A 12,313-nucleotide genomic window follows, 5' to 3' on the forward strand; every position below is an offset into this window, starting at 1 on the left:
CTCATCTGAACTAAACAGGCAAGAGGAATAAACTATTCCAATTTAAATTTCGATTATGATTCTGATTCTGATTCCAATCACAAATCAAACGGACCCTTCATTTCTTCATAGCTCACATTCGGTTATTATAATTTTTGTTATGTATCTGAAGGGGAAATGATGAGAGTTGACATGGTGAACCGTATTCTACTTTTAAAAATAATTAATGGGTCCGATCAAGGAACATAATAATAATGATGTAGGGGGACGTAATACAGTTCATAGTTCAAAGGTGGCCTATAGTTAATCTCAAAGGCCTTCAATTTTCATTTTTTTTTATTTGATTGTATTGTCAATTTTGTTTTTTTTTTTAAGGGAGTAGAGTGCATATCTAATTGGATAAATGCGATATGAAATTATTTTAATGTATGTATATTAAGCGTTTGTTGTTATTCTTATGAAGCTAATTAAGCAAACAGGGGATTCAAGCATACAAAAGTCGACGAAGATGGAATCCTTTTGTATCGCTATCTCTTGAAGCAATAAATTGAAGATGTAGCGTCCAGCAGTGATGGGTACGTACTAACAATACAAAATTAAACAAATACAAAAACAACTGAACAATATTGTATTTCACACCAATAAGATGTAAGATCAGAATTCAGAACATGATGAAAGTTTGTTTTGGAAGCGGCAAGTAGATGGAGTTCTGCCATGCTTAGCGTTGAAACCATTAATAATATTGTTAGCAAAACTCCCCTTTAGATTTTAGAACCTTGTTTATTTTATTCTATTAATTTATGTTTTTGTCCCTCAACATATATAAATATTTGAAGCCAACCCGTTTAATTAAATTAAGCTCTCTGGATACTGTATCAAGCAAAAAGATTAAATAGCTAGGTGTAGTTGGTATAATAGTATCTCTCCTCTCCTCAGTCATCGTATTTGCCTCATTCATTTTGCTTTCGTGTTGTATGTATGATCTGATTTGACTACTGTGCTACATGTTTTTTAAGCCAAATTAATTCTCTCTACTAGAAATGTGCTGTGCTTGTGTGTTGTATTAATCCTCACCATCTCCCTTCCTCTGTATGACGTACGCATTGTAGTAATGGTGATGAAGCTGAACCTCATTGAGAGATCAAGAAATTGAATGGAAGCTAGCAATCTTACGTAGAATCTTGGGTTAAGTGTGGAATCTATTCACCAACACCCAACACCCAACACCCAACATCCAGCAATCAATATAAATCAAAGTAGAAAAATGGGAGCGTACATGTGAATCACCAGCCCGGCCAGTAGACAGTGGCCAGTGAGGAGAGGCGGAAAGCATCGCCCATCCTATCAATCCAACTTAAAAACTTAAAACTCACGAACCGCCTTACATTCTTTTTTCTATCTTACTGGCAAATGGAAGCAAGAGCAGTTGAGATTAATTTGTCATTTGTGGGTGGACGCGGCGCAAACTGCTATTCCTCAACACACTTCACCATTCCGCAGGAAGCGTGCCGCCGGTGGGGTTGACCGACCACCAAGCTCCGTGCGGCACGGCGGCGACGAGACACTAGATCTCTCTTTCTCTCTCTGTTGTAGCTCTCTGTGTGTGTATGTAACATAGACATATTTGTAGTTTTGTACGTATGAATATCAGAATATATATGGGAGATGCATGTGTATATTTATAAATAATTAGTTTAGTAGGACGGCGTCGCAATGCCGCATTAATTTTATATATATTGGCCTTTCTTCCACCTCAGGAACACGTTAAGCCTTTTTTATATATGCTCCCTCCTCTTGAGTCTTGAGTTGAGTTTGAATTAAAAACAAGAAAAAACACTTCATTTGCTTAATAAATTTATAAGGTTGAACAACAACATAAATGATTTAATTTCAGACGCTTTTGTCAACTATTAGAGAAGTAATCAAGAAATAAAGATTCATTAGAGGAGATGGTTGCTAGCTAAGAATCTAAACACATAAATAGTTTTGTAATCACTCACGTCACCCCCCAGATTCTTTTAATAAATTCTGGTTATACAAATGAATTTGCTAGAGTCTGCGGCATCCCGTCCCCTTCTTCTGTTGAAGAATATAGCTTTGCTTTTGTTTCACTGATCTTATTTTTAAAGGGGTGGGTGTGGCGAATGACATCTTCAACTGCAACTCACCCTTTAAATAATATCAAACAGCTTGATTCTTGAATGGCCGGATTCCAGAGAAGGATCATAAAATTACGAACTAGAGAGAGAGAGAGAGAGTGGAAAAAAAGGATCGATGGCGCTATATCTGCGTAGCTATCTCAGTTTTATATATTTTGGTGATTTGAATTTTGAACAGAGCATTTTTTGTGAGAGTTGGACCCACTACTGCTACTGTTTCTTCTGGCTTAGACATTTATAATCGAAACCGTGGATGTTGCAAAGCTGAGATTAGTGGGATGTTGCTCGGTCAAAGCCCATGTTTACTCAACAACCCACTACTCAACTCAAATTAGTAAAACAAGATGTCGAATTGGGTTTGGGCCTTCTAAGTTCTAACCGACGTCCAAGTGAAAGTTACAAATGGGCCTCCGCGAAAACAAACCCCAAGTCAGTCAGCTTCTCCTCTGTAAAGCACTATGGACGACGATGGAGTATTGAATTCCAAAAAAACAAACACAGAGAGCAATGCCTAAGTTACAGGTTTTACGCGTATAACACTAATGGGGTTTGTTAATATATTCCTTTTTCTCGTTTTTAATTGGGGAACCAGCTGAAGAGAGTCAGAGACCAGGTCGTTTACGCAGCCGGCAGTTGCAAAATGGCGACCGCTTTTATCTTCGTTGGAACCCACAGTACTACAAATAATACAGAGTCACCACTCACTAACTTGATTCATCTCACCACATTTTTCAAATATTTATACGAATATATTATATATACAGAGCCAAACAAAACAGAAGACAAAATTTCCATAATTTTTTTTTCTTTATTTACAATCGTTAGAATTCTAGTAGTATACAAAATTGCCAATAAAAAACAAAAAACAAAAGAGGGTCGATGGTCGATCAAACAGGTGATTGATCGTTTTTTGTATTAACAATAAACAGATGAAGATCATCCTTCACCTCATCGTTCTTCAATGTCTTATTTTCTTCGCTGTCAACAACAAGAGCAGCTCCCGTTAGCTCTTGAGCTCTCTGGGCTTGAAGATTCCAATCGGTTTGACCCAAAATGAATAGCATGGTCACCGCGCAAGTTCCCTGCGCAGCTAAGAGACCGAACCACAGCCCTTCGAAATCGAACCCAGCATAAAACCCCAAAGCCACTGCCACCGGCATTCCGACAAGATAAAATGAACCTAAATTGATATTGGCGCCCACCCTCGGCCGCGCTGTTCCTCTCAGCACCCCGCACCCGGTTGTCTGCGGGCAGTTCCCCAGCTCGCACACTCCGATTATTGGAAGGACTAGCGAGGTTAGTGCTATAATCTCTGCGTCTTGGGTAAACATAATGGCCCATGATCTCCTTACGATTACTGCAAAGATTAATGCTGTGAAACCTAAGAAGAAGCTACAAGAAAGGCCGACGATTGCTGCAAGTCTGGCTTTATTCGGCTGGTTCGCACCCAGTTCGTTACCGACCCTTGTGGAAACGCCGAAGCTCAGAGAAGACGGAAAGATGTAAATCAAGGCGGTGGTTTGAATCAAAATACCCATCGAAGCAACTGTCGCTCTGGGATTTACTAGCAGCCCGCACAGTATAATCATGATTTCGTACCACCACCATTCGAGACAGACCGAAATGCAGTTGGGAATGGCCAAATTCAAGAGACATTTCCAGCCTTTCAAGCAGTCCCAGGAAAAGCCTCCCCAGGTTTTCTGGTAAACTCCGGAGACACAGATATAGATTATCAAAGAGAATACCAGGTTAAAATTAGTCCAAACGCCACTTAAAGCTACGCCTTTAATTCCTAGATTAATCACATAAACGAGAAGATAATTGATGGGAATGTGCAGAAGAATGGACAGAGCAGCACAGTAAGTTAGGGGAAGTGTTATTGATTGAGTTCGAAGATAGATTCGTAGTGGGTGGAGAAGTGATTGTAAGAGCAGGTCGGGAAGGGAATATAGAATGTAAGATTGCGCTTCCGTTGCAATATCTTGGTTTTGGCCGCAGAACACTAGAATTCTCTTCATATTAATCCATAGAAGAGATATGGGGGTGGAAATCAATAAAAGAAGAAGTACGGTCCTCTGCAATGAGAGACCAAGGAGTTTGTATCTTTGGGCGCCAAAGTTCTGGCTACAAATTGGCTCCATACCCATAGCAAGACCAGAAAGAATGGAGTAGCCGGTGATGTTAGCAAAACCGATTGCTAATGCACCGCCAGCCAAAGCGAGATCTCCTAGGCGGCCGAGAAAGAGCATGGAGATTATAGAGCGAGAGTAGAGCAATAGGCCTGTAACTACCATGGGAAGAGCTATGTTAGCAATGGACTGGACTTCAGCAATGGCAAGAGACAGGTGGGTTTTATTGGGTTTCTGGATTTCTTCTTGTTTTTGCTGTTGTTGTATTACTTGCTGTTGTTGAGCTGTTGGGTCTTTGTGGATAAACGGAGTACACAAGTGGTTCAGGTCTTTGGTTGAAGGACCGTAAGCTTGGTCTGTGTTGCATTCTGGAGAGAGAGTAGAGGAAGTTAATCGGCACATACCTGTAACCTTTCTTAGAGAGAGAGAGGGAGAGAGGGAAGGAGGATAAGAAAGAAGGAGAAGAAGAGGGAAATTTTGGCTATGAGTTTATCAAAACAAGGAAACGCGAGCGCGCGCGCGCGCGCGAGACAGAGAAACAGAGAGAGAGAGAAAGAGAGGAACGAGGTCAGGGAGAGGGACTCAGGGTGGATAGAGAGACAGAGAGGAGTCCACCTTATTTAAATAAACCTCTCGAGTCTCGACTCTCTCTCTCTCATGTCACAAACCTCCTCGCCCCACCTTAAAAGAAAAACGAAAAGAAAAGAGAATAGAAAAATAAAAAAAAAAGAAAGAAAAAGAAAAGTCTAGTAGCTTGTACTATGTATAGTGTATGTATATATACGAATTCGTAAAAGAGTTTGGTTTTGTTTGGCACCTATTGTATGTCTTTTATTGAATTCCGTAGGCTTATTTATATGCCCCTTCTATGACCAAGGGGAGATGTAAGTGATCTGCAAATGCAACAGAAACAGTATAAGAGTAAGATGGCCGCTGGGTTCAGTTTCCCCAGGTCTAGTTGTCTCGCTTGTTTTGTTTCAGAGAGTCGGTTTCCTTTTGATGATTCTTGTATGAACTCTGCTCGTTTTTCTATCTTGAATGAATGACTTCCCTTCTTAACAAATAAATAAGAAATGCTCCTAATAGACAATATACTCAAAGTCTTCAATATTTGAAACTTATATATATATATATATAGTGTGTATTACCTTGTACACTGACAGCCATGTATTTGATAAGAAGGACTGTGCATGAAGCATGCCATAATCCATATTTCAGTAGTTTGGTCAGAACGTTTGGGATCTGCTTATCCACTGAAAGAAAAGAAAGAGGAGAATCAAAATAAAAAAAAAAAAAGTGAACGTTTGGATTAAAAACAAAGCAAAGATACAGAAGCCGGACGGTTGTAACTGGATTCATATATAGGAAGTCATCCAATCCGGTCCAGATGGTGTTTGGTGTCGGCCGGCTAAGCGTGGAAGTCCAGCAGCCGAAGGTAGCACACTTAAAATAGAAAACAAACATAAAAAGACAGAGCTCACGAGTCATGGCCCCTCTAGCTAAATGGCTTGGACGGTGACGACCGCCCTTTGTTAGCGACTCTTCTTCTTTGTCCCCGTCTGTTGGCTGTTGGTTGGTCTTCCCTGTCTTAATTACTAGAAGACCAGATCAAAACTTTAACAGGAGCTAGCAGAAGAAAATTCTATATTCTATACAAGCTAAGTCTCAGTAATGAAATGGACAGACACAAAGTACAACTTTTAACAGAATAAAATTATAGAGACAGAGCATCTCAATTCTCAATGTTGAAGAATCTGTCTGGGGACTGTTGTTCTGAGCTCATCTGATATATAATGGGTGCAGTTGTTTCCATGGTTTTATCATTTATGTGTACCATAAGAATTGCGTCCCCTCTCGAGAGTTAAGCCTTAAGACTACTACAAATGGGGATAGGGGCGGGGGTGGGGGTTCCTTATGGTTGTGCCCAAAAAAGGGCTTTTGACTTGGTCCTTGTTCTTTTACTAAAGAAAAGAAAGAGGCTTTTAATTGGTGGTGGCATGGCATCCCTTTCATGGGAATTCCTTGCACTTTCCATTCCAATAAGTCCAAGTGTACAGATTTGAATTGGTGATGGATGGTGTCGACTGTTGACAATCGTAAAGAGTAAAGACCAATGGGTGGTCGCTCTCCGTGTTAACCCCATATACCTATTCGAGTCAATGGGTCAAAAACGCTAAACATAGAACGATAGATATCGATTGAGGATGGGAAAACTTTATTCATAAGTTTTTCGTGCATTCATCTTTCCATTTCCATTCCCACTAAGACAATTAAGTTTGACAACAACAATTAATATCATTTCACTTTACTTGACCCATACAACTCCCGAATCCCATTACACACTAAGAGTTTCATTCAATTGGGTCCATTGGTCGGTCCATTAAATCTCTCTGCAACTCAACAGTTGATTCCATCCGCAAACTGCAAATTGCAAACAAACAAACAATATTAGATTGCGGACATTTTTGTTTATATATTCATCTCTCTCATCAGTGGAAGTAAATTCCACCCATGACTTCGTATGTATGACAGCAGTCAGCGGCGGCAACAACTACAAATCATACGTAATTGATCAACATAATTGCCGGTGAGACAACCGAATTAAGCCCCTAAAATCTTTTCCAAAGTCTACCCCAATTAATGTTTTGTTGTTAGAAATTAGAATCATGATATTCAAGCTCAAGACCTTCTACAATTGATGTTGAAATTAATGCATTGGAAGAATCAAAACAAAATTAATCTTTTTAGATAGTGTTTGGTACCATGGTGTTGTGAAGCAAAGTGTGTTTGTACTTATATAGTCATGTGAAAATCACAGTTGTATGAAGTGCGATTTGAACATTATTTATTGAGGGGGTGGGGGGAGGTTGGTTGATGTGACATAATAACAATAAATAATTATAATATTTAAATTATTTTGTTTTCGATTTTTAAATCAAATGTAAATACAGTACTTTCGTGACACTAAATATTTTTTTAAGGACTGTTTGATTTGTGGAAATAGAGATTTAGAATCGGAATCAGAATGCCCTATTCCAATTTCAACTGTTAGGTCAAGTAGAATTAGAATGGAATTGCCCCATTTGAGGGAATGACCATTTCTTCCTCGCATTGCCCTCTCTTGGGAATGAGATTCCCATTCTAACTGATGATGCACAATTCGGCCGATCTTAGCTGTCAACGATCTTGCCTCTGAACCGGGTGGCAGGGACCTGAAACGGAGGGAGAAGAGAAGCTCCGGGGAGAACCCGGCGTAAGAGCTCCGAAGCTCAAGTTAGAATCTTTCAAAGGCAAGATTGACCAGATAGCGCAAAAGTTAGCATACCTCGTTCCTGGGGGGTAGGAGCCTTTTATAACCACCTCGCGCACTCACTTCCAGGGTCCCGTCAGATCGGGCATGATTACTTCTGAACTCCTGCCAGTTCGGATGTCATTTCCTCTGGCTGGACAGAACCGCCACTGCTCCTTTTGTTGGAGCCGTCTCTGCGGCTAGTAACGACGGTGGCAGGTGGCGGTAGCAGGAGGCCGTTTGAAGTGCGGTTGTCAGGCGTCAGATCCCAAATCAGTCAGGTGCATCGCCCTTGGATACGGACGTCCTTGGCCTCAAGTACGTTTGGTCAGCCTGGTGTTTCGGAAGCGAAGTGTTGGAGTGAGCGAAATGTCTTGAGTTCGGTTTGGGGAGTGTTCCGAGCTGCCATGGGCCAGCTCGGGTCACAGCTTCGCGAGGCTTGGGGCCCAATATAGTTTGTGCTCCTTGCAGGGAGCTCGGGTTCTCAGTAGGGAGCTCGGGTTCTTAATAGGGAGCTCGCTCTTAATAGGGAGCTCGGACTCTTAATAGGGAGCTCAGACTCCCAGTAGGGAGCTCGGGCTCTTGGTGGGGAGCTCGCTCTTAATAGGGAGCTCGGACTCCCAGTAGGGAGCTCGGGCTCCTAGTAGAGCGGTCTGGAGTTGCTTTCGGTGTTTGCTTCGGGTGCTCTACTGTCCTGAGTTGCTTGTTTTTGCCACGTGTCGGGTGATTGCGAGGTCGGGCCAAATTCCCCTTCATCAATTGCCCCCCACTCCCTGTGACAAGGGTCCTGTCTTGGCGCGGGGAGTTCGTAAGGTAGCAGAAGGGTTTTGGTTCGTGCTGAGGGCGCTCGCTTTAATTTGATTTTCGAAAAAGGGCGCGCGTTTGGGAGACGTGACGGCAATCGTTCGAGAGTTGAGCTGCAGATGCTTTTACTGCGAGGAGACGTGCGCCGACTCCCCGTCACTTTCGAGAAGGTGCGTACTGACACCCGTCCTCTGATAGGACGTGCGCGATGCCTCGATAGTTTCGGAAAGACGTGCGCTGATTGGCCTCGGAAGACATGCGGTTTAGCGCGGCTGTGGGCCGTTGGATTGGCTTCGATCTGGGTTGTCGCTTTCCGGCCGCTGTGGATATAAATAGTGCGCGGGGGGGGGGGGGGGGCGTCCTTGCTATTGTTGTACCTCTTGAGCTCGCACCTAAGTTTCAGTTCGCGTCCAGGCTCTTCAGCTCGCGTCCCAGGTTCCTTGCTTGTTCGAGCTTTCGTGGTCTACTTCAATCTTCTTCCCGGGTGAGTGCTTTTGGAATCCCGTTACATTTTCCAATGTCTAGTTCGGAGGGTTCAGACTGTTCAAGCGGGTCTGATGTAGGTTCTACGAACCAATTTGCGTCCCCCGGTAGTTCAAGTGAGCCCGATGTAGGTCCCGAGGAAGGGGTTGAGCCTACAGCCCGAGGTGCTTCGGGTAGGTCGGCGTCCACCTCCCGTCGTGGCCGGGTTGTAGATCAGTTCGGCCCTTCGACTATGACGCCTGAGGGACTTCAATCCCTCATAGAGTACTACGACTTGCCCGGGGAGCATGCCTACTTCATCCCTACGGGTAGCTTCCCTTGGGAACACGGTCCTGATGAGATCGTGATTTTCTGGGAACAGCTTGCCGCGGGGCTGCGACTGCCCTTTCATCCTCTTCTCGTCGAGGTTCTAAACCACTTCGGTGTGACGGTCGGCCAGCTTCACCCGAACTCCATTAGGAATTTAGTGGGGACGATCTCCTTATTTTGTGACGAGAACTTTCCTTTGGATCTGGAGATTTTCTCCTCTATTTTAATGTTGAAAAAGCAAGCGGGTCCCCTTCCTGGGCGTAGGCGGGCATACTACCTGTCTCCTCGCCCAGGCTTCAAGCTCTTACACGGACTCCCTAATAAGGTTCCGGCGTGGAAGCGGGACTATTTCAGAGTGCGAAGTGCGCTGGGGTGGCCGTTTCAGACCGGCTGGGGGATGGCCACTCCCTACTCCGGCGTTTCACTCGATAAGGAGATGGCGAAGGGCCTCCGGAAAAGGGCGCGGCTTGGGCTGGAGTGTCAATGGTATCTGACGGAGGCCAAGCTTATTGCTGCAGGCCTGAGTTCGGGTAGGTTCTTTCCCTAGCGATCCTGTCTTGCTCTTCTTTTACGTGTCTTACTGATGCCGAACTCCTTTTTGTAGGTACGATGGACTCTCGAGGGACCCGAGGTGGGCACTTGTTCCAGGGCATGAAGAGGAGAAAACGGGTGGCTAAGCGAGCTTGCGCCGAACCATCCCAGGGTGCGGAGCCCGAGGTGCCGGACTATCCGGCGGAGGAACCCGAGATGGTTCCTCCTATGCAGGAGCCAGCGGGGGCTCCTTATGCTGAAACCACACACACAGGGGCTCCCGCTTACTCCGAGTCTGCCCATACGCGAGCTGGGCCGTCGGGCTCGGAGGCCCCGGGGGGCTTCAGGAGTGTGCTGTCGCCTGTTCATGCTCTTCAACGGAGCAAGGAGGCGATGTTTCCCGAGGAAGTTGCGGCGTGGACCGAGCTCCCTCTGCACCAAGTGGCCTGCCGTGCCGTTACTCATGCTATGGTGGTAAGTGCTCCCTTCTTTAGAGTTCTTCGGCTTTTATTCTTCTATTCGCTCCTTTGATCCCGTTTTCCTTTGGTAGGTGAACTCTTCTATTCACACCTTAGCGAACCAGGTGGAGAGATGCTCGAGGCAGGCGCGAGCTGCCGAGGAGGCTGCTCGTGCTGCCGAGGCTGCTGCTCACCTCGCGCGGTCTAGGCAGGCGAAGTCTCAGAGAGATGCCGAGGCTATGGGAGTGGTGGTGAAGCATATGGCGGAATTGAAGCTGGACCTGGAGCACTAGGTCGAGTATCTTCAGGAGGATATCAGGGAGAGGACTCAGATCTTCTCTCAAGGCATCGAAGATGCGGAGAAGAAAGCTGTCAGTGATTATATTGCTTCGCCGGATTTCGATGATCTAATGGTGGACTCCTACAGGAGGGGTTTCAAGCTAAGCCGGTGGATGATCCGGAATACATACCCCGAGCTTGATACCAGCGCCATATCCACTTCGCGCATTACTCAAGAGATGGCTAATGCTGCGGATGCCGAACCGGACTCTGAGGGGAAGGTAGGTCCTTCGGGTGTTGTCGAAGTGGCTTCTGATAATGATGAAGTAGCCCCTGGCTTGTAATGGCTTTTTTTTTTTAATGTACACATCTATTCTGAAATGAAATGGCTTTTTGTTCAAGTGCTGGTTGTCCTGTCTTCGAGCTGCGTTTTTTGCCGAACTGACCATTTCAGTCCTTCAGTTCATTTTCTAACATGAAATGGCTTTTTGTTTCTGGTTGTCTTCGAGCTACGTTTTTTGCCGAACTGACCATTTCGGTCCAGTTTGTTTTCTACCTAGGCTTCGGGGTACTTGCTTTTGTGGTTTATAGGTAGTATCTTCTTAAGTTGACGATGTTCCATGCTCGGGGTACTTGTTTTCCTTCTAGGGTTCCGAGCTCGTATGCTCCCCCACCGAGTGCTTTCATTACTCTGTAGGGTCCTTCCCAGTTTGGTCCAAGTTTCCCTACGCCGGGTTCGGGCACCATGACCTTACGGAGAACCAGGTCGCCGACGCGGAAGTTCCTCTTCTTTACTCGCGCGTTATAATACCAAGCTACCTTTTGTTGGTAGGCCGCAGTTCGGATGTGCGCGAGGTCTCTTACTTCGTCCAGTAGGTCGAGGTTGATGCGTAACTCGTCGTCGTTAGTCTGTTCGTCGTACGCTTCTAGTCACAACGTAGGCACTTCGATTTCCGCCGGGATCACTGCCTCGGTGCCATAGGTGAGGTTAAAGGGGGTCTCTCCTGTGGCGGTTTTTTCCGTGGTTCGGTGAGCCCATAGAACACTTGGTAGTTCGTCTGCCCACAAACCTTTGGCTCGGTCTAATCGTGCTTTCAGTCCGCGGAGGATGGCTCTGTTCATTACTTCTGTTTGGCCATTTGCCTGCGGGTGTGCGACCGACGTGAAGTTCTGACTAATTCCCATACTTTGGCACCATTCTTGGAACTTGATATCTTCGAACTGTTTACCGTTGTCAGAGATCAGTACCCGAGGTAGCCTGAAGCGACATACAATGTTCTTCCAAAAGAAGTTCTGTATGTTTCGGGCTGTAACTATTGCCAGGGGTTCAGCTTCTATCCACTTTGTGAAGTAATCTACTGCCACCACTAGGAATTTTCTCCCGCCTGTCACTGGTGGGAATGGCCCCAGGAGGTCGATGCCCCATTGGGTGAAGGGCCATGGGCTGGTGAGGTATTTGAGGTCGGCAGCGGGCTGATGGTGGATGCTGGCATGCTTCTAACACTTGTCGCATTTTCTGACGAGCTCGATTGCCTCGTTGTCTTCATCGTTGGCCAGTAGTATCCTTGTCGAAGTGCTTTTTGGGCGAGGGCTCTACCCCCCAGGTATCCGCCGCACAAGCCTTCATGGGTGTCGCGGAGTACCAGCTCGGCTTCGGCTGGGCGCAAGCATCGCGGGTAGGGGAGCGTGTAGGATCGTCGGTACAACCGTTCGTCTATCATGACGTATTTGGCTGCCTGGCGCTGTACCCTCTTGGCTGCGTTGCAGTCCGCGGGAAGGGTTCCGTCTAGCAGGAAGCTCGCGAGTGGGTCGATCCAGCTCGGCTCTGCTTCAATGACGGGAGCGACCTCTTCTGCCCCACCGAGAATGCTGGGCCGAGGTAAGTCCTCTACG

General features: G+C 45.5%; 1 pseudogene across 2 annotated transcripts; it reads right to left on the minus strand.

Moving 5' to 3' along the window:
* Positions 1-2,911: 2,911 nt before the first annotated feature.
* On the minus strand, positions 2,912-6,099 carry LOC104596172 (protein DETOXIFICATION 49 pseudogene; annotated as a pseudogene). 2 transcript variants are annotated; one of them, XR_016080804.1, is made up of 2 exons: positions 5,618-6,099; positions 2,912-5,520 (listed from the first exon to the last, which is right to left on the minus strand). The product of XR_016080804.1 is annotated as a protein DETOXIFICATION 49 pseudogene, transcript variant X1 (transcript). The 2 variants fall into 2 exon arrangements; XR_016080805.1 differs by having other exon boundaries at positions 5,609-6,099.
* Between the last annotated feature and the right edge of the window lie 6,214 nt (positions 6,100-12,313).

The sequence above is a fragment of the Nelumbo nucifera genome, chromosome 1 (assembly GCF_055504915.1).
Source record: "Nelumbo nucifera cultivar China Antique chromosome 1, China Antique-T2T, whole genome shotgun sequence".
Taxonomy (NCBI): Eukaryota; Viridiplantae; Streptophyta; class Magnoliopsida; order Proteales; family Nelumbonaceae; genus Nelumbo; species Nelumbo nucifera.